The sequence below is a fragment of the Heterocephalus glaber genome, unplaced genomic scaffold, assembly GCF_053883595.1.
Source record: "Heterocephalus glaber isolate CG9 unplaced genomic scaffold, H.glaber_assembly_v1.0 deba00001594, whole genome shotgun sequence".
Classification (NCBI taxonomy): Eukaryota; Metazoa; Chordata; class Mammalia; order Rodentia; family Bathyergidae; genus Heterocephalus; species Heterocephalus glaber.
In genome coordinates this window covers 7,802,929-7,823,402 of record NW_028258369.1, presented here as the reverse complement: position 1 = coordinate 7,823,402, position 20,474 = coordinate 7,802,929, and positions in this window count along the sequence as shown.

Below are 20,474 nucleotides of genomic sequence, written 5' to 3'. Positions count from 1 at the left end.
CTACAATTTTATTGGTGTTAATGTGGTTTTTCATGTCCCTTAATATTTTTTTTGTATAGTTGGCGGCATTAGTATTTGGTGCATATATATTTAGGATTGTCATCTCTTCCTCTTGGATTGTTCCCTTTACAAGGACACAGTGACCTTCTTTGTCTCTTTTAATTAGTTTTGGTTTTGAAATTTACTTTGTCTGTAAATAAGATAGCTACCCCTGACTTTTTCTGGGTTCCTGTCACATGTAAAACTGTTTTCCATCCTTTTACTTTCAGTCTATGAACTTCTTTTTGAACTAGGTGTGTTTCTTGTATATAGCATATTGTTGGATTTTGCTTCTTAATCCATTCTGCCAGTTTGTTCCTTTTGATTGGTGAGTTGAGGCCATTAACATTGATGGTTATAACTGATAGGTGTTCACTTATCATTGTCATGTTATTTTCCTGTTGGCTCTTTTTAATTTTTTCTCCCTCTTCTTTTAATTTTTTGCCTTTCCTGATGGATTTGCTCTGTTGGGCCTCATGGATTTTTGACCTTGTCTTTTTCTCAGATATTTTTTAGAATTGTTTGGAGTGCTGGTTTGGTATTCATGAAGTTTCTTAGGTGTTCTTTGTCATGGAAGTAACTTATTTCCCCATCAGTTTTGAAAGATAGTTTTGCAAGATACATCAGTCAAGGATGGAGGTTGTTTTCTTTTAGGGCTTGAAATATCTCACCCCATACTCTCCTTGATTTGAGGGTTTGTGTTGAGAAGTCTGCCGTGATTCTGATGGGCTTTCCTTTGTAGGTGATTTGTTTCTTTTCTCCTATTGTTCTTTCTCCTATTAATATTTTGTTCTTCTGTTGGGTTTCTGGAATCTTGATTATTATATGTCTAGGTGTAGATATTTTTTTGATCATCACTAGTTGGAGTCTTATATGCCTCACTTATTTGTATGTGAAATTCTTTTGTTCTGTTTGGGAAGTATTCTGTCATTAATTCTGTGATTACTTTTTTAATGTCATTTGTACTTTCTTCTACTTTTTCTTGGACTCCTGTCAGTCTTATATTTTTCTTCTTTGTGTCATCTAGGAGTTGTTGGATTGATTTCTTATCATTTCTTACTAGTTTTAAGAGATCTCTCTTTTCATGGTCACTGACCACCATCCTGTCTTCTATATCGGATATTCTGCCTTCAGATTGGCTCAGTCTGCTGTGTATACTTTCAATAAAGTTTTTAATCTCGTGGATATCTGTTTGAATCTGTTTCATAGATTCCATTTCTTTCCTATACTGGGCATTCATGGCTTCCATTATTGTCCAGAACTCATCTATTTTTTTTATCTGTTTATGTTCTAGAGTCTCTAATCATGTCTTTCATTCTGCTCACCATCTCTGTAGTTATCTGGGAAATTATTTGTGTTTTGAATTTGTCTAGAGCCTCATTAATCTGTTTTGTTACTTCCTGTACTGTCAGTTCAGGGTGTCCAAGTGGTTAATTATCAGACTTTTCCACCTTGTTTCACCTAAAGTTTGCCCTTGGTGAACTGGAAGTCTGTGACTGTGCCTTGCTTAAATGTCTTCTCATTTCTATTTTTGTTGCTGGTAGTGTCCTTTGTTTAGTCCCTGGGTTAATACTTCAATATTGCTTATTGTAGGTATCTTTGTTCCTTGTATTTAGAACCCTTATGGAATGATTGCTTCTCTGAGTTGTCTTCCAGATATAGCTGGTCTTATGGTTTTGAGTCTCTAATGGCTCTGGGGCCATCTCATTTTCATTATACCAGAAGGATAACTGAATAGATCAATCACAACACCTTAGCCCAAGTGATACAATCAGCAATAACAATAGTGTAAAGTACAGCTTAGAAAATGACACTTTGTGGTAGTTACTAATTTATCACCTTTAACTGTGTGAATTAAATCTAAATGGAGGACCAGCGCAAAATATATTTATAGTGAATAAACTCTTCAATATAACAACTTTACCCTTTTCGATGGGGACTTAGAAGAAGGTGGGGAGGGAGGGATAGATAGAAAGATAGGGAAAGGTTAGAAGTTAGGTCATAGGACACAGGAAGATCATGCAAACTCTAGGGAACTCTTGAAGACAAGAGGAAAAGACAGAATGAAAGAACAAAGACAAGAACAGAACAACTTATCAGCAATAGGGAAAATACAAACTGTATTCCCTTTCCTTTGAAACTAATGACATTTAGGAGAAGGAAAAAGAGAGAAGAAAATAAAAATAAAGAAGAAATCCAAATTAGGGCAGGAACAGGAACAAAAAGGGAGATGAAGAACAATGTGAGAGAGTGAGAGAGTGAGAGAAAGAGAGAAAGAAAAGAAAAAATAAAAAGTAGAAAGAATAAAAATTTGAAAATACTAGAAAAAATAACTAAAAATTAAAAATAAGAGAAAAAATAATTTTGAAAATAAAAATAAAAATGAAGGGCCTCCTTTAGGGTGTGTCTCTGTTGTCACAATAGAAAACATGGGCAGCAGTGTGCAGATCTAAGTCAATTAGTTGCAGTAAGCCAGCAGCAGACCCCTGAGATTCAGGCTGATTTCTGGCTACAAGGCCCAAGTTGAGCTCCCTGACCTCCTGCAGGGTTGAACTCTGCAAGTTTCTACTGCAGGTCCCAGCTGTCCTTCCCCTGAAGATAGTCCAGGTTCTGATGGGAGGTGGTGATATCTCCAACTTATCAACTATGGTGGTCTAGTGTGCCTTTATTGCAGAGATTCTCTTCACTTTTCCAGTGGGCTTCAATTTTCATGAAGCAGACTGAGAGAGGCCCTCTTTCTCTTGTTCACTTCTGCTCTATCTTCTGGAGCTCATAACAATGGCCTTTATGACCCCTGTGCCTCTGGGATGTGGATCCAGGTACAGGTGCAACCAGGAGGCCAGAGGCAGGTGGTGGGGATGGTTGAGGTGGTGTTGCTGGCTCCCATGTGGCTCCGCTCCTCACCTGCTTTGCCCCTGGCTGGGAGGCCCAGAAGAGGGGTTACAGCTGGATGGCTCCAGGCAGCTCTGCTCCTCCTCTCTTCTTTTCTTGTTATCTCTCTCAACCTGCTTCCTATGTCTTAATTTCTTTTCCTCTAGTTTAATCTCCATTCCCTATTATTTATCCTTAACCTAGTTACTTTTTTCCTGTTACTGTTATCTAATACTATAAATTTTCCTTTACTCCATAATAGGACCTTTTACATCAATCTTACTACCTTTCCCTCATCTTCCATTGTTTAATTTTTTATAACCTATTTCTTGTTCCTTCATGCTTTCATACCCACAGCATTTACCCTTATGAATCAGTAGTTAACTATATCTTACTACACCCAAATATTGTTCTATTTTTAAAGGAGGCAAAATTTCTCAATTGAGTAGATTTTTACTGTATATAATTACCTGGTTTATCTTAGAGTTTGTTCTATAACTATAGATCTTGTTCTTATAGTTAAAGGTCATACAGTGTAACTTATTAGAGTTTTTCATTATCCGGTTTGTGCTTGATACTCTTGTTATAGTTGATTGTAATACTTTAGCCAGGGGTTCATGGTTATTGCGAGAAATTGGTGTTCTGTGTATGCCAATATCCAGATTGTCTTGGGGTCATCAACAATACTGCCATCTATTACCAAAGCACTGGGTGCTAGGCCAAACAAGCTTCAACCTTTCCTCCTCTAATCAATAAAGTTTCTAGCATCCTGGGACAGACCCAAAGCCCATTAGCTTGCTAAGCATAGAGTATATTTCTGAAAAGTTGATGGTGATAACCAGAAATAATTCTATCTGCAAAACATAGGGACAGAGAATAAATCATTTAAAGTAAATAACAGAAGGGGTAAATACAATCACTGGACATACGAAGCTGAAAGGATTTCATGGGGAGGCAACATCTTACTAAAGACCTTCATAAAAACTACAAGCTTTTCTCATTCTACTACAACCTCAACCTGTACTAACCCCTCAAAAAGGACAGGGAATATTTTTAAATACACAAACAGAAAACATGGATATCCATACACATAGAATCATGGGGACACAAGGCAACAGAAGTCCTGGGAGGTCTCCCAACTCTCTTAAGGTAGAGCAAGGGGTCACAAAGGAAGAGGAAAGAAAATATCAGGTAGCAGAATGCTACAAAAGTTTATAGAAGGGATGATGAAACTATATGAGTTCAAAAAGGAAATGAACCAAATGTTCACAGCAACATCCCTCAATTTGCACAGGGTGAATTCAAGGAAATAAGTAAAAACCTTCATGATCCTACCAAAACTACTCAAAACTTGAATTATAGATTCAACCAGGATATAGAATCCTCAAAAAGATGTCAGATAAAAATACCTGAAATAAAAGAAAGCTGTGTAGAATTCATAGATTGAAGAAATAACCAATGTGAATACAGTGTCTGAAATTGAGGACAAATAGTGAATTATGAAAAGTACTCAAGCCACAAAGAAAATAAGATAACAAGAGAAGATTATCCACCAGATTATAGGTGACAAAAATAAGACCAATCTAAGGCTAATTAGAGTTAGGGAAAAGCTAGAAGATAACATAGATTGATTTACTAGTATGTTTACAGAAATTGTAAAAGAAAATTTTCCAAATATAAGAAAAGAGTTTAAAATACACAACACTAAACAAATGTGATGAAAAAAGCTTGCCGTGGCATGTCCTTATTAAATTTCCTGATATTCAGCAAAAAACACATGTTTAAAAGTGGTCAGAGAACAACAAAAAATCACAAATAGTGATAAATGAATTAGAATTATAGCAGATTTCTAAACACAAACCATAAAGGCCAGAAGTATTTCAAGCTGCAAGAACAAATAACATCCAACCCAGATAAATTTATCCAGCAAAGATACCTTTCAAAATAGATAGAGAAATAATGTATTTTCATGAAAAACATTCAGCTCAAAAGATATATGAGTGCTAAACCACTATTCAGGAAAATACTTAAGAATATTATCAACAGAAGCAATGAAACCAACGTAGCTGAAAACAGAGGAAACAAAAACTCCAAGTAAGGTCAATGGATAAACAGCATCAAAAAGAAAAAAAAAAAAAAAAAAACAGGAAAAGAAAAACAAAACAGTCCCCAATAGAGAATGAAGGCAATGAGAGTAAATAATTAACACATCTCAGTAATATCTCTCAATGTTAATGTCCTCAACTCTCCAATTAAAAGATGCAGTGTGGGAATGGATTTTCTAAACAGAATTTCAATTGTACAAGAAATAACAGCAAGAATCAACAAATGGGATTATATCAGACCAAAAACTTCTGTACAGAAAAAGTATCAATTAGTAGAGTGAAGAGACAACATGCAGAATAGGAAAAAAATTATCCAGCTACTCCTCAGACAGAGGACTAATATCTAGAATACATAAAGAACTCAAAAATAATTTGACCACTTAAAATTAAAGAACCAGTCAAGAATCAGGCAAGTAAAATGAGCAGACACTTCACAGAGGAAGAAGTACAAATGACAAACAAATATATGAAAAAAATGTTCATTGTCTCTGGTCAATAGACAGGTGAAAATTAAAACAACACTAAGATTCCATCTTACTTCAGAAAGAATGGAAATCATCAAGAAATCAATCAGAGCTGGCATGGCTCTGGTGAAAAAAGAACTCTCCTACATTGTTGGTAGGAAAGTAAACTAATGCAACCAATATTGAAATCAGTATGGAGACTTCTCAAAGAACTAAAATTAGAAATTCCATATGATTGAGCTATCCTCCTAGATATCGTTTCCAAAGAGTTTAAGGCATCACACTGCAGTGATACACATATTCCAATGTTTATAGCAGCACACACCCACACACTCACACCCCCCCACACACACTAAGTTTAAGTAAAAAAGAAACAATCTGTATTGTATACATGTAACAAGTCCCCCAAATGAGTGTAAAATGCATGTACTGCAAACATGTACTAATAAAATAAAAAAGAAAAAATGATATGTTGCATACAAGAAACACATTTAATCCAAAAATAAATTCAAAACAAAAAGTCAAATTTCAAACAATATTCCATGAAACAGAACTCTGAAAACAAGCAGGAGTAGCTATCCCAGACAATATGTTCCATGAGCCATAACTGATCTGAAGAGGCAATGATGGTCACTACATATTGGTAAAGGGAACAATTCAACAGGAAGGTATAACAATTATAAATATATATTCACCAAACATTAGCACAACCAACTTCAAAAAACACACTTCTAGACAGAAAAAATCATATAAATATCAACACAATTATAGTGAGGGATATCAATATCCTATTATCACAAATAGATCAATCATCTGGACAAAAGTCAACAGAAATGTCAGTGTTGAATCACACTTTTGAACAAATGGACATAAGAGATATCTATAGAATGTTCTATCCAACAAGAGGATAAACATTCTTCTTAGTACTACATGTAAATTTTTCCACTTTAGATCACATAGTTGCCTATAAAGCATGTTTTAAAAATACAAAAACTCAAAATTATCTCATGCATACTATCAGATCATAGTTCAATAAAGATAAAATCAGTGGCAAAATCACAGAAATTTTGCAAACATTTGGAGATTGCACAATACACTATTGAGTAATCAGTGTGTCACAGAATAAATCAAGGAAAAAAATTAGGCATTTCCTAGAATCAAATGATAATGCCAATACAACAAAACAACCTATGGATCCAGTGATAGATGTTCTAAGAGGGAAGTATATATGTGTGAATGTCCCAATTAGAAAAACAGAGCAAGTCCAAGTAAATTGCATAATGTTACACATGAAGATCCTAGAAAAACAAAATCCAAATAAAAAATTAGAAAAAAGAAGGAAGTTGTAAACATCACAGCAGAAATTAATGAGATTGAGGCTAATAAAACAGTATAAAGAATCAATGAATCAACGAATCATTGAGCTGGTTAATGGAAAGATTAACCAAAATAGATAAACCCTTAGCTAATCACACATAAAAAAGGAAACAAATGACCCAAATGAAGGGTGAAATCACAATAGACACCACTGCAATCCAGTAGATTAACTACTTTGAAAATATGTACTCCAATAAATTAAAGAATGCAAAAGAAATGGATAAAAAAGAAATGAATAAATTCCTAGCTACAGTTGCACTACCACAGTTGAATCAAGAAGATATAAAACCCCTGAATAATCTAATTTAATATGTAATGAAACTGAGGCAGTAACAAATAAATGGTAAACTAAGAAAAGCACAGGACTTGATTTATACACCACTGAATTTCATAACAACTTCAGGGAATACCTGACAGCAATACTCAAACTCTTCAATGAAATTAAAAAGGAAGGAGACTGCCAAACTTATTCACAGAATCAAGCATTACCTTGATTCCAAAACCAGATAAAGACTCAACTAGAAGAGAAACCTACAGACCAATCTCTTTAGCGAGCATAGACTCAAAGATCCTTGACAACATGGTGGCAAAAGAATGCATCACTCAAAAGATCATACATCATGACCAAGTAGGCTTCATCACAGGGATACAAGGATGGTTCAACATATGCGAATCAATAAACGTGGGTACATCACATAAACAGAAATGAGGACAAATATCACATGATCATTTCAATAAACAGAAAAAGACTTTGCAAAAACTCAAGCACTCATTCATGATAAAAATTCTGAAGAAAACAGGTATAGAAGAACATCATCTTAATTGGGTAAAAGTCGTGTATGTCAAACCTACTGTCAACATCATATTGAATGGGTAAAAACTAAAATCTTTCTTCTAAAAACCAGGAACCTGGAAAGGATGTCTACTATCAGCACTACTGATCAATATATTACTCAAAACATTAGTCACTGCAATAAGAAAAGAGACAGAAATAAAAGGGAAATGTGTAGAAAAGGAAGAAGTCAAAGTATCCTTATTTGCAAATGAAATTATCTTTTATATAGAAGGCCCAAAAAATTCCAACAAAGGACTGCTAGAACTAATAAACATATTCAGCTATTCAGCAAGGTAGCAGCATACTAAATCAACACAGGAAAAATCAATAATCATCTTGGACACCAATGATACCCACTGAGAAAGAAATTAAGAAAAACAATGCCATTTATAACAGCTTCAAGGTAAATTGAATATTCAGGAATTAACCCAACAAAGAAAGTTAAAGACCCCATAATGAAAATATTGTACTTAGAAAAAGAAGAGTGGGATCAGCCCTCTGCAGACAGGCAGGTCTGCAGATGCTGTACCAAGGTCGTGAGTTGCGTGGAACATGCTGAATCAGCCCACACCATGGCAGCAATCCACTGGACAACCCCCCACCCGCTCCTCTGGCCTCTTCTCTGTACAGCCACCTGGTTCCACACTACAAAGACGCAGAGGACACTGGACCACCAGACCACTGTTCTGGGTAAGTTGGAGTCATCTTCACCTTCCATCAGGACTGGGACTATCTTCAGGGGAAGGACAGCTGGAACCTGCAATACAGCTCTGCAGAGTTCAACCCTACAGGAGGACAGGGAGCTCAACTTGGGACTTGCAGCCCAAAACCTGCCTGAATCTCACGGGTCTGCGACAGGCTTGCTGAAACCCATTGACTTATGTCTTGCACACTGCTACACATGTTGTCTATTGTGACAGCAGAGACATACCCTGAAAGAGGCCCTTCATCTTCATTGTTATTTTTTATTCCCAAAATTAGTATTATTAGTTTGTTTTTTTCAATTTTCCTTTGCTCCTCTTATCTTTAATTTTTTTCCTACTTTTTGCAAATATTTGTTTTTCTCTCCTTTTTTTCATTTCTTCTTTCTTTTCACTTTCCTTTCTCTCTCTCTTATACTCACTCTCTTGCTCGCCCACATTGTTCATCTTCCCTTTTTGTCCCTCTTTTGGTCCTCATTTGGAGTTCTTCTTTATTTTCCTGTTATTTTCTTTTTCCTTCTCACCTGTGTCCTCTGACCACACTGCTAACCTTCCCCTATCCTTCCTCCCATCTGTCCCTCCCTGCCCAACCCCTTCTAACTCCCCATCCCAAAGGGTAAAGTTGTTATATTGAAGAGTTTATTCACTATATGTTGGGTTGGTCCTCGATCTTGATATAATTCACACAGCTAAAGGAGATAGATTAATAACTACCACAAAATGTCATTATTGAAGATGTACTTGATGCGATGGTGTTGCTGATGGTATCAGTTGGGCTAAGGTGTTGGTATTGATCTAGTCAAGGAACCTTCCTAGTATAAGGAAATTGAGATAGCCTTAGAGTCATTAGAGACTCAAAACTTTAAGACCAGCTATATCTGGAAGACACCTCTGAGAAGCAATCATTCCATAAGGGTTCTGATTACAAGCAACAAAGATACCTACAATAAGCAATTTCAAGCTATCAACCCAGGGGTTAAACCAAGGATAGTACCAAAAACAAAAATGAGAAGACATTTAAGCAAGGCACAAACTCAGACTTCCACCCCACCAAGGGTAAATCCTGGGGGAAATGAGATGGAAAAGTCCCATAACCAGCCACCTGGATACCCTGAACTGATAGCACAGGAAGTAACAAAACAGATGAATGAGGCTCTAGAAAAATTCAAAGCAGAAATAATCTCCCAGATATCTACAGAGATGGTGAGCAGAGTGAAAGACATGATTAGAGGATCTAGAACAGAAACAGGTAAAAATATAGATGAGCTCAGAAACATGCTGGAAGCCATGAATACCCAGCATAAGAAAGAAATGGAAACTATGATCGCCCAACATAAGAAAGAAATAGAATCCATGAAACAGATTCAAACAGATATTCAGGAGATCAAAAACTCCACTGAAAGCATGCAGAGCAGATTAAGGGAATCTGAAGATAGAATGTCAGATATAGAAGACAGGATCGTGGTTAGAGACCATGAAAATAGAGATTTGTTAAAAATAGTAAGGGACCACAAGAAAACAATACAACTGCTAGACGATGCAAAGAAGAATAACATAAGACTGATAGGAGTCCATGAAAAAACAGGAGAAAGCACAACTGACATAAAAAAGTGTTCACAGAAGTAATAGTGGAAAACTTCCCAGACAGAGGTGGAGAATTGGACATACAGATAAGTGAGGGATATAGAACTCCAACTAGCCATGTTAAAAAAAATCTACATCTAGACACACAATAGTCAAGATCCCAGAAACCAACAGAAAAACAAAATCCTACAAGCAGTTAGAGAAAAGACACAAATCACCTACAAAGGAAAGCCCATCAGAATCATAGCAGACTTCTCAACACAAACCCTCCAATCAATGAGAGCCTGGAGTGAAGTATTTCAAGCCCTAAAAGAAAATAACTTCCAACCTAGACTGTTGTATCCTGCAAAATTATCTTTCAAAATCGATGGGGAAATTAGATACTTCCACGACAAAGAACACCTGAGAAATTTCATGAACACCAAACCAGCACTCCAAACAATTCTAAGCAATATCCTAGAAAAAGACAATGAAGTTCACAACTCCAGGAGGCCCAACAGAGCGAAGCCACCAGGCAAGATAAAACACTGAAAGGAAAGGAGGAAAAATAAGAAATAAAAGAACCAACAAAAGTAAAACATCATGACAAGGATAAATCAATATCTATCAATTATAACCCTCAATGTTAATGGCCTCAATTCACCAATCAAAAGAAATAGACTGGCAGAATAGATTAAAAAGGAAAATGCAACAATATGCTGTATACAAGAAACACACCTAACTCAAAAAGAAACTCATAGACTGAAAGGAAAAGGATGGAAAACAGTTCTCCATGCCACAGGAACTCAGAAGAAAGCAGGGGTAGCAATCTTACTTGCAGACAAAGTAGATTTCAAACCAAAACTAATTAAGAGAGACAAAGATGGTCACTACATCCTTGGAAGGGAACAATCCAAGAGGAAGAGATGACAATCCTAAATATATATGCACCAAATACGTATGCCCCCAACTATACAAAACAAATATTAATAGACATGAAAAACCAAATAAACACTAACACAATTGTAGTGGGGGACCTCAATACCCCACTGTCACAAATAGACAGATCATCTAGAGAAAAAGTTAACAAGGAAATACTAGAACTGAACCAAGCTTTTAAACAAATGGACTTAATAGATGTTTAGTGTTCCACCCCCACAAAATTGGAATATACATTCTTTTCAGCTGCACACGGGTCATTCTCCAGAATAGACCACATGCTAGCTCATAGGACATGTCCAAGTAAATGTAAAAGAACTGAAGTTACCCCCTGTATATTATCAGACCATAGTGCAATAAAATTGAAGATCAATAACATAAGATACCGTAAAACTCCAAAAAACACATGGAAACTGAATAACATCCTCTTGAAAAACCAATGGGTCAGAGAAGTAATTAAAGAAGAAATTACACAGTTTCTACAAGTAAATGAAAATGCCTGTACAACATACAGGAATCTATGGTACACAATGAAAGCAGTTCTAAGGGGGGAAATTTATAGCAGTGAATGCCCATATTAGGAAAACAGAGAAAACTCAGATAAATAACCTAATGCAGAACCTCAAGCTCCTAGAAAAAGAAGAGCATAATGAATCCAAAGCTCATACAAAAGAAGAAATTATAAAGATCAGGGCAGAAAATGCAATGGAGACTAAGAGAACAATACAAAAAATCAATGAATCAAAGAGTTGGTTTTTTGAAAGAATAAATAAAATTGATAAACCTTTAGCCAACCTTATCAAAAAAGGAAAGAAAAGGCACAAATCCATTCAATTAAGAATGAAAAAGGTGAAGTCATAACAGATCCAACAGAAATCCAGAGGATCATCAATACCTACTTTGAGAACCTCTACTCCAATAAAATGGAAAACACAGAAGAAATGGGCAGATTCCTAGATACATACGAATTGCCAAAGTTAAATGAAGAAGATATAGAAATTCTAAACACCCCAATTACAATGAGTGAAAGTGAAAATGTAATAAAATATTTACCAACAAAGAAAAGCCCAGGTCTGGATGGCTTCACTGCTGAATTTTACAAGACATTTAAAGAAGAACTAATGCCATTACTCTTTAAACTCATCAAGGAAATTGAAAGGGAAGCAATACTTCCAAATTCATTCCTGGAAGCAAGTGTTACTTTGATTCCAAAACCAGGGAAAGACCCAAACCAAAAAGAGAACTACAGGCCAATCTCCCTAATGAACATAGATGCAAAAATCCTCAACAAGATAGTGGCAAACAGCAAACAGAGGGTCATCAAGAAGATCATACACCCTGACCAAGTCGGATTTATCCCAGGAATGCAAGGATGGTTCAACATTCATAAATCAATAAATGTAATACACCATATTAACAGAGTCAAGGACAAAAACCATATGATCATCTTAAGAGATGCAGAAAAAGCATCTGACAAAATCCAGCGCTCATTCATGATAAAAACCCTACAGAAAATTGGAATAGAAGATCTTTATCTTAACCTGATTAAGGCTATCTATGAAAAACCAACAGCCAACATCATACTAAATGGTCAAAAATTGAAAACTTTCACACTAAAATCAGGAACAAAACAAGGATCCCCACTATCACCACTCCTGTTCAGTATAGTTCTGGAAACATTAGCCACAGCAATTAGAAAAGAGAAAGAAATAAAAGAAATAAAGATAGGAAAAGAAGAAGTTAAACTGTCATTATTTGCTGATGATATGATACTTTACATAGAAGACCCAAAAAACTCCTCCAGAAGACTTCTAGACTTAATTGACAGATTCAGTAGAGTAGCTGGATACAAGGTCAACACTCAAAAAACAATAGCCTTCTTGTACTCTAATAACAGACTCACTGAGAGAGCAATTAAGGAAACAATTCCTTTTATGGTAGCATCCCCAAAAAATGAAATATCTAGGAATCAATCTAACAAAGGAAGTAAAAGACTTCTACACTGAAAACTACAGCACTCTGAAAAAAGAGATCGAAGAGGATACAAGAAAATGGAAAGACATCCCTTGCTCCTGGGTAGGAAGAACCGGTATAGTGAAAATGGCCATACTTCCAAAACTACTATATAGATTCAATGCAATGCCAATTGAAATTCCAACAATATATTTCACAGAACTAGAGAAAACATTCCAAAAATTCACTTGGAACCATAAGAGACCTAGAATAGCTAAAGCAATTCTGGACAACAGAGATATGGCTGGGGGTATCACAATCCCCAACTTGAAACTATACTACAAAGCTACTGTGATGAAATTAGCATGGTACTGGCAAAGGAACAGACCTGAGGATCAGTGGAATAGATTAGAAGATGCAAAAACAACTCCAGACATGCTCAGACACCTCAACTTTGACAAGAGAACCAACCACCCTCATTGGAGGAAAGATATTTAATAAATGGTGTTGGAAAAACTGGATTTCAACCTGACAAAGATTAAAACTAGACCCATACCTATTACCATGCACTAAGCTAAGATCGAAGTGGATTAAAGATATAAATATTAAGACAGAAACACTAAACTTGCTGGAAGATAAGTTAGGTAGAACTCTTGAAGACATTGGCATAGGAAAAGACTTCATGAACAAAACCTCAGCAGCATGGGAAGTAGCAGAAAGAATCAACAACTGGGATCTCATCTTATTAAAAACTTCTGCACTGCAAAAGAAACCACCAACAGAGCTAACAGACAATCTACAATATGGGAAAAACATTTTAGCAGCTGTACCTCAGACAAAGGACTACTATCTAGAACATATAAAGAATTGAAAAAAATCAGACCCCCCAAATTCAAAGACCCAACTCAAAAATGGGCATCTGAAATGAACAGACCTTTCTCAGACAAGGAAGTAAAAGCAGCAAACAAATATATGAAAAAATGTTCAACATCACTGGTCATTCAAGTGATGCAGATGAAAACAACTCTGAGATTCCACCTCACCCCAGAAAGAATGGCTGCTATCAAGAAATCAACAAATAACAAATGCTGGTGGGGTTGTGGGGAGAAAGGAACCCTTCTCTATTGTTGGTGGGAGTGCAGACTGCTGCAACCACTGTGAAAGTCAGTATGGAGATACCTCAAAGAACTAGGAGTAGAGGTCCCATTTGACCCAACTATTCCCCTGCTGGGTATCTTCCCCAAAGAACTAAAAGTATCATACCACAGTGATATATGTGCTCCCATGTTCATAGCGGCACAGTTTGTAATAGCTAAAGCTTGGAAGCAGCCCAAGTGCCCATTACCTGGAAACTGGATAAAGAAAATGTGGTTTTTTAGTAAAATGTAGTACTACTCAACCATAAAGAATGAAAAACTAGAGTCATTTATAGCTAAATGCATGCATATCGAGGCCATACTCTTAAGTGAAATAAATAGGACACACATGTGTAAATACCAAATAGTTTCTCTAGTGTGAGAAACTGATAGTGTAAATAAGGGTTAAAATGATTAAAATGAATAATTGATAGTTTGAAATAGGAAAAAAGGTCCAAAGACAAAGGAGTGAAGGGAGGGGAAGCGGAAAGGAAAAGAGGAAAAGGAGAAACTATGAGAAAAGAAAAAAAAAATGGAAATGAAATCTATGTAAATAGGGAAGGCCAGTGGGGGTGAAGGGTGCACAGGTAATGGAGAAAAAAAATAAGAACCAAGATATATCATATACAGGTACAAACACCCAATGATAAATGTAAACGAATTGTATACCTAAAATGTACAAATAAAAGAACTAAAAAAAAAAAAGAATAAGAAGTGTGGAGAAAGCATCAAAAAATAGAAAGATAGTCCCTGTTCCTGGATTGAAACAATATTGTCAAAATGCCCATACTTCCCAAACTGATATATAGATTTAATGCAATCTCAATCAAAATACCAACAGAAGTCCTTGCAGAACTAGAGAAAGGAATCATAAAATTTATATGGAACCTGAAGAGACCCAGAATAACAGAAGAAATTCTGGGAAACAAGGGAAAAACATCACAATCACAATCCCAAATCACAGTCCCAAACTTCAAGCCTAGTGGAAAGCTACAGTGATAAAAAAAAAAAACAAAACAAAAACAAAACAGCATGTTACTGGTGCAAATGCAGACATATGAATCAATGGAACAAAATAGAGGATTCAGAATCAACCCCAGGCACATTCAGCCATGTGATCTTTGACTTAAGGGCCAAAAAGATCTGCTGGAGGATCTCTTTAAAATTAGGGCTGGAAAAAAATTTAAAAAATAAAATTAGGGCTGGAAAAACTGTCTACAAACATGCAGAAGATTGAGTCTAGGCCCATATTTCTCACCATGTACTAAATTAAAATAAAAATGAATCAAAGGTCTAGACATTTTGTTGGCTGGAAGACAAAATAGGTACAACTCTTTAAACATGGGCATAAACAAGTACTTTCTGAACAGAAGCCCAATTGCACAAGATCTAACATCAAGAATCAGCAAATGGGATTATGTCAAATTGTAAAGCTTTGGCACAGGAAAGTAAACAACCAACAGAATGAAAAGATGACCTACAGAATGGGAAAATTTTCTCCAGCTACACTTTGGAGAGATGACTAATATCTAGTATATATAAAGAGCTAAAAAATAGATTTCCAAAATAAAATACCAAATCAAATTGGGGAGGTGAAGTGAATAGACACATCTCAGAAGAAAAAGTATGAATGGCCACTGAATACATGAAAATGTTCAACATCTCTGGCCATAAAAGAAATGCATATAAAGACAATACCGAGATTCCATCATACTCCAAAAAGAATGGTTATCATCAAGAAATCAAAAAAGAGCAAATGCTGGTGAGGCTGCAGGGAAAAAAGAGCCCTTCTAAATTGTTGATGGAATTATAATCTAGTACCACCACTATGCAAATCTTTACGGAGTTTCCTCAAAAAACTCAAAATAGAAATTCCATCTGACATAGTATTCCCCTTCAAGTTATCTTCCCAAAAGAATTTAAGACATCATATTACAATGAAGAATGCATACCTATGGTTATAGCAACACAATTATAACAGTTACATCTTGGAGTCAGCCTATATGTCAACAAACAGGTGAATGTATAAAGAATAATAGGAACAAAATCATTGTAAATAGGGAGGAATGGAGGGGTTGAAGGGAGGGCTGGGCAAGGGTGAAAAATAAGAACCAAGAGAGACTATGTAAAGGTGCAAATTTCCAATGATGAATGTCATTATATTGTATACCTAAAATGTACCATTGATTAGAATGAATAATCGATAATGCAAAATAGGAAGAAAAGGTCCAAAGGGGTAGGGGTAGTGGGAGGGGCAGGGGAAAGGTAAGAAGGGAAAGGAAAAATGATGAGAAATGGAAAAAATGGAAATAAAGTCTTTGTAAATAGGGAAGGGCGGAGGGCGTGAAGGGAGGGCTAAGAATGGGGAAAAAATAAGAACCAAGATGCATTATGTAAAGGTACAATTCCCAATGAGAAATGTAATTGTGTTGTATACCTACAATGTACCAATAAAAGAATTTAATAATAAAAAAAGAATATGTGTTATGTATACACAATGGAGTACTACTCTGCCATAAAGAAGTATAACTTCATCTTTAGGAAAATGGATGCACCTTGAAACCAGAATGTTAAGTGAAATAAATCAGACACCTAAGCTTAAATATCACATGATTTCTTTTATATGAGAAACCCAAAAAATAAAGAGCCACATAAGAAAAAGTTAATAGGAAGTACATATGAAGATAGATCTTCTGTAAAAGAGACAGAGATGAAGAGACGGAGGGAGGAGGAGAAGGAGAGAAGAAGACTTAAAGATTTTTAAGATGTGTTATGTTCATATGCCAACTTCCCAAAATGAATGTAATAATTATGTACTGCAAATATGTAGTAATAAAAATTTGAATAATTCGAAGAAAGGAAACAAAAAAGGAATAAGACTATTCCTTAGTCTTAAGGAATGGCCAGTCTTACTACACTTATTTAATATAATATTGGTCCTTTTATCCGGAGTATATAGGTAAGAGAAAGATCAGGAATAAAGGAATTCAAATTAACTCTTTTGGTAATCATATGATTCTGTATGTGGAAAATAGCAACATTATAAACAAATGACTATTAGATCTGATAAACAATTTCAGGAGAGTAGCAGGATAGAAAACCTATATTCAAGATTCAGTAGCTTTATTATACAACAATAACAAATTGGGGGAGGAAGATATCATGAAACTAGTCCTATTCACAATAGCTATCAAAAATAATACACCTAGGAATAATTTTAATGAAGAAATTAAAAGATCTTTACAATTAAAATTACAAAACACTGATGAAAGAAATTACAGAAGATAAAGAAATGAATAGACCACATATTCAGGATTAGAATAATTAATAATGTGAAAATGTCCATACTATCAAAAACAATCCATATACTCAAGGCAACTGACATTAAAATATCAACAACATCCTTCACAGAATTAGAAAAAAAAATCCTAAAATTCATACAAAAGTACAAAAAGCCCAAATAATCAAAGCAATCTTGAGGAGATAGAAAGTGGAGGCATCCTAGTACCTGACTGTACCTGTATGTACAGAGCTATTTTTACTGAAACCACATAACATTGACTTAAAAATAGACACATCAGTGGACCTGAGTAAGTATCCTAGAAATAAACCCATGCATCTGGATACAGTCAACTCTTGACTAAAGAGTGAAAACATACATTGAAGAAATGCCACCTCTCCAAAAATGAGTGCCAGTAAAATCTGTTATCCACATGCAAAATATTGAAACATAACTCAGATTCATCAACCCATAAAAATCATCTCAAAATGGATCAAAGAGATAAAGTTAAGACCTGAAACTACTAGAAGAAAACTTAGGGGAAAGATCTTAAGAAATTAGTACAGGGAATGAACTTTCTGGATTAGGATCCCAAAGCAAAGGAAACAGAAGCAAACACTGACAAATGGGATTATATTAAACTAAAAAGTTACTGCACAGGAAAGGAAACAACAGAATGAGGAGTCCATCTATAGAACAGAATAAAATGTTTGCTAATTATTCATCTAACAAACAGTTAATATTTGAAATATGTAAAGAATATATAATAATGCCTTAAACTAGTAATCTGATCAAATGACCAAAATGGACACTTCTCAAAAGAAGGAATACACATAACCAACAATTTATGAAACAATGTTCAATATCACTAGGCATCAACAAATGCAAATCAAAGCTACCATCAGATACCATCTCATCCCAATTAAAATGGCTGTTATAAAAAAAGTTTAAAAAGTGACAAATGTTGGCAAGGATGAGAATAAAAAGGAGCTCTTGTACACTGCTGGTACAAGTGAAAATTAGTTGGCCATTGTGGTGGTTCTTCAAAAAGCTAAAAATAGAACTACAGTGTGAGTCAGCTATCCCATTCCTGAGTACATCTCCAAAGAAAATGAAATAGCTAAGATATGGAATTAGCTTAGGTGCCCCATCAATAAATGTATGCATGAAGAAAATGGAGTATGTGCTTACAATGGAGTATTGTTCAGCCATAAAGAACAAAATTCTTGGGCTGGGGATTTAGCTTAGTGGAATCACACCTGCCTAATAAGCACAAGGTCATGAGTTCAATCCCTGGTACCCCCCCGGAAAGAAAAGAAAAAACTGGAGGATATTATGCAAATTGAAATAAGCCAGACAGAAAGATATTTACTGAATCTTCTCTTTCAAGAAAAGTCATCATGAAAGTAGAATTGTGATTACTAGAGATTGAAAAGAGGTGTATTGGAGGTGAAGGAAGATTGGGATGGTGGCAAAAGGTTATATTTGATCAATGCATTCTCTATGCATATGTAGAAATAACAACCCAAACCCCATTAATATGTACAACACATATGTTTTAATAAAAATATTAGTTTAGATACATAGATGACAATAGTATGGTTCCAAGGGGGTAAGATGTATATTACAACCTTTCTACTACTCAAGGAGTACCCAGAGGTCTTCATCTCTAACTCATGGGAGTGGTAGCAACCTTGTATAGAGATTTAGTCCTTTCTACTACTACTAGCATGCATGTAACTCACCAAGAAAAAAATAGTTTCAAAAAAACAAATTCTCACTCTTTCATCTAAATGAATAATAAATGTAATCCTTTAAAATTTTTTAAAATTTTAAAATATTTATGTAATAATAAAATCATGTCCTGTTTGATCTAAAAACAAAAATGTGTATATCCATTATAATAATTAATTTGAATAAGCAAATAAATTATTGCCATTAACAAATTCATTTAAATTCCTATAAATATCATATAGAGTTTTATACACACAAGATATATAAAATGAGGATAAAAATGCTTCATCTTTTTTTTAAAGCACATTTTGCTTTAATGTTATTATTAAGGAAATAATATATAGGGAATGTTTGACTATCGGGTGAGATTAAAAAATATATACAAAATATAAACAGATGATTTTTTCTATTTTTGAATTTTTAAAATAGTATCTTTATGTTTTTGGATTACATTCTCTTAAATAAGTAGAATAAAGCATATTTTAACAAATATTTTATCAAAACTGTAGCGGTACATAGGTTTCAATATAAATCACTCAAAATTTGTGAGGTTTTAGATTTTATGCTCAATTTAGAAGGAAACACATCCAAAAGTGAAGTGGGTAGGCCCCGTAACTTCTCCTTATTAGGTATGCCTATGTAATTGTGAATTAAAACAAAAGCAGGAGCTAGAACTTAAATTGGTTCTTAGTTATTATGTCTAGTTATTACAAACTCCAATGCAATACTCTGATTTTTAAAAAGGTCCCTCTTTTGGGAATCAGGCATTTAGAAGCCACAATAAGTCAAAATGGGAGTGTACAGAGGAAAAAAGAGGAAAGAAGAAAACATTGATCTAAGAATATAATACATTCATTCAGAATAACAACCTGAGGCCCATTACACTAGAATTATAGCCACGATGTTCCCCAGCTTTGCTATTGCCACTGTTGCCCTTAATGTTAATTTTAATAGATTTTACATCTTTGTGATTGCAACAGTGAGCAGAAAAATTGAATCAGTGTGATGTGTTATGAATTTTCCTAGGAAAGGCTCCAATGTTCTTCTACATGAATTTAACAACTCCTATGTGAATATATTTCACTTTGCATACACATTGCAATACTTTAACATGTTGCAAATGTCTCAATCTAAAGTAATTTCCTTTTTTTATTTAGGTTTCTTCTACCTAATGTAAAATATTTAGAGAAAATTTTAAGACTTTATTCAAAGTCCTAGCTGTTCATAGATGCTTTCCATTTTACACTATTTGAAAGGAAAAAAATTTACACTATTTTGAAAGGAAATCTATCTCAAAGCAGGGGCAGTTCTGAAAAAACTATTCAATTGCAGATCCAACTACAAACACAGAGAAATTGCTTCCCCTGAGTAACTGATATTTCAAGACTTGACCAATTGTGATGTTTCATGGATTATATCATTGATTACTTTGACTAAAAGTTATAGCAGGAAGAAATTTTAGAATACATTTGTTACT